The sequence below is a fragment of the Larus michahellis genome, chromosome 4, assembly GCF_964199755.1.
Source record: "Larus michahellis chromosome 4, bLarMic1.1, whole genome shotgun sequence".
NCBI lineage: Eukaryota > Metazoa > Chordata > Aves > Charadriiformes > Laridae > Larus > Larus michahellis.
The window spans coordinates 8,767,816-8,771,004 of record NC_133899.1 but is presented as its reverse complement, the minus strand read 5'-3'; positions in this window follow the sequence as shown (position 1 = coordinate 8,771,004).

The following is a 3,189-nucleotide window of genomic DNA, read 5'->3' as shown; positions in this document are numbered from 1 at the left end:
TTGCTCTTCCCTTATCCACCAATGCTGTAACCCCATCATAAAGACCACCAAATTTGTCAGGCACGATTTTCCTTTAGTGAAGCCATGTTGACTGTCACCAGTCACCTCCTTATTTTCCATGTGCCTTAGCAGAGCTTCCAGGAGGATTCGCTCCATGATCTTGACGGGCACAGAGGTGAGACTGAGCGATTGGCCAGCCTGTAGTTCCCCGGGTCTTCCTTTTTGCCCTTTTTAAAAGTGGGGGTTATGTTTCCCCTTTTCCAGTCAGTGGGAACTTCACCGGACTGCCACGACTTCTCAAATATGATGGATAGTGGCTTAGCAACTTTGTCTGCCAGTTCCCTCAGGACCGCAGATGAATCTCATCAGGTCCCATGGATTTGTGCACCTTGATAAGCGAGACCAAATAGGTAGTTGGATTTCTGTTCCTTTTTATCTCCCTTTATCTTAATTTTTGTTGAATTTGATATTTACGTTTTTCACATTTACATTATGTGCAGAGCACATATAGAGGTGATAAAAACAGGCCCACTCTGGTCACAGTCATTGTTCCACAAGATTATCAACTGTACAGTTGATTTTTTGATGGGCCACTGAGTCAAGATTGCTTTGACTATTGGGTTGGCAGATTAATATCACTGCTGTGTCACCTGTCATAAGTTGTTCACCATAAGTGCAAGATTGTTACTTAGAGTTGGTGGCACAAAGTCATAGTGCCCTGAGCAAAATTGCCATTGGAATGTTACTCTATTCTTGTAATTTAGTAGGTGTTAGGAGATATTCCTGAATGAGGTCAGGCATTTTGGATGAGAATGATGAACAAGCAGCAAAGAGCTAAAAATGCAATCATTTGAAAGATGCTTCACATTACTAGGCCACCCTGTCAGCCTGGGGAAGGCTGACAGTAACAAAGCTTGAAGTGACTCAGAACAACCGTAACAAAAGGCCATGTTACTTTCATAGGTGTTAGCATGAATGGGAAGTAGATGTCATTTCTAATAGTAGTGTCTCAGGCGGGTTTTTCATTACCTAAAGAAAATGCATATCCTATTACAAGAAAAATAAGGTGTCAAAATTACTTTCTCTTAATCCAGATCTCCTAGCCCAATCACTTTGCCCTTTCAAGAATCAATGGAAGTCTGCATTGCAAAATTTGTTCCTAGGTCCGGACACAAGTAAGAGAAGCTATAAAATTAAAAATTAAAATTTTTTTTAAAATTTAAAGCTATAAAATTAAAAAATAAAATTAAAAATTGTGAGGAAAAATGAGAACATTCCTTTTTTATATATAAAAGGACCAGGTAAGAAAGGCTGAGTTTGGATACAATAAAGAGTAGAAAGGTTTATCAGATATTATGGTAAGAAAAGCTATGGAGGGTTGTTATTTGATTATGGATCATCTGGATACATTTATCAAAGAGAAATCACTGCAACACATTTTAAAAATTCTTCTTTCGAAAAGCATTGAGTGGGAAATCCCTAGCTGCAATTTACTGGGGCATTTAAGAAATCATTTTTTATATGTGGTGAAAATAGTCAAGACTAATCTAATTCAATCTAAAAATTCAAAAGACTAATCAGCAAGATCAGTAAGTTACAAAATAAGACCAGCTCAAATAGATGCAGAACTTGATTGGATCTCAGTGACAGAGGGCAAATATGAATGACAAGACTTTAGGAATGAGAGATATAAATGCAGGTGCACAAAAGATCAGGTTCCTAACCTGTTTTCAGATGTATTGGCTGATTTACCTTATAAATAATTTGGAAGAAAAAAATGCGTAGTAAGGCAAAGAAATATGCTGAGGAAATAAATCCAAGGCAGGATGGTCAATACAAAGGGCAGGACAGTAACAGCAACAATACTGGAAAGGAGGTTATGTCATAGGCATGCTAGTTATTAATGAATCAATGTTGAAAGATTTAATGTTTTAATTGAGAGAAGCTTGGAAAAGTTCAGGTGACAGTGCAAAAAGTAACCTAAATATGAAAACCTTCTCTGGAAATGTAAAAAGACAAACCTTCTTGTGAATTTAATTGACACTTTTTATTCTCTGCCATGATGGCTAATTTGGCTCATAACCAGAAAATAACTTTTATTTGAACTATTATATCCATCTGATATGGGGATGGGGAAAGATTTGAAAGGTGTGATTCAAAACCAATGATCCTATATTCCTTACACTTGAAAACCCATTCTCTGAGTTATTTTTGTTGCACTACAGTGTAAGTAACAAAACAGAATTTCAGAAAAGAAAAATAGATCTCAGCTGAGAATATTTTTTTCTTATTGTTAATCTTTAATTAGTTGATGAAATTTTTTTCTCAGAAATAATTATCATTACACTTCTGTGAGAAGTACCATTACTGTTACTGTAGAAAGGGAGCTAAAAGTAATAAATACATTAAAAATAGACCAAATTAAACAATTAAAAATTCTTCTCAAAATGAAGGCAAAATGTAGCAGCACCAGACTTCTTTATTCTTAAATACTTTTTATGATTTTGAGTCAGTAATCATTACACACACTTAAAAAAAGATAAAATTATGGTTCAAGTACCTGTTTAAAGCCAATCATTTACAAAAGTATTCAGTGCCATTTTGTTAGCAAATCCAAACATAAAGCGTACAATGGAAGGGTACTATTGATTTGTCATTCGTTTGTCTCAGATTAACTTGTTTTGTCTTTACTTGGATAGTCCACTCTCTGACGCATTTTACTTTTCCTTTTGTATCTTATTGGAAGTTTTTATTCCATACTGTACTGACACATAAGGGATCAAAAAAGAAATTTAATTTGTGACAGTTCTGTCCCCTGTGTTGTGGAGGAGCAATACAACGCTGAATAACTAGGGGTTTTCCACCGCTGGACTGTTTATTGGAACACTTTCGTAGATAGGCAGAGCAATAATAATAATAATAAAAAAGCCCCATGGTTGATCTTCTTAGAGTAATAATATTCTGAGTTTCCAGATCTTTTCTATTTAACATTTGAGCAGGACCACACTAAAATGCTTTTTTGGTACTTCCTCTCTCTAAAATATATTCATTGTGATATTTATTTTCTGTACTTGCTACCTGTTTTCCCACAAATTCTACTACAGTCTTAAATATTTTTATCCTTATGTCCATGTAAACTACTGCAAAATGTTAGATAAAAGGTGATTTTCCCTTAAAAAAAACAATCTT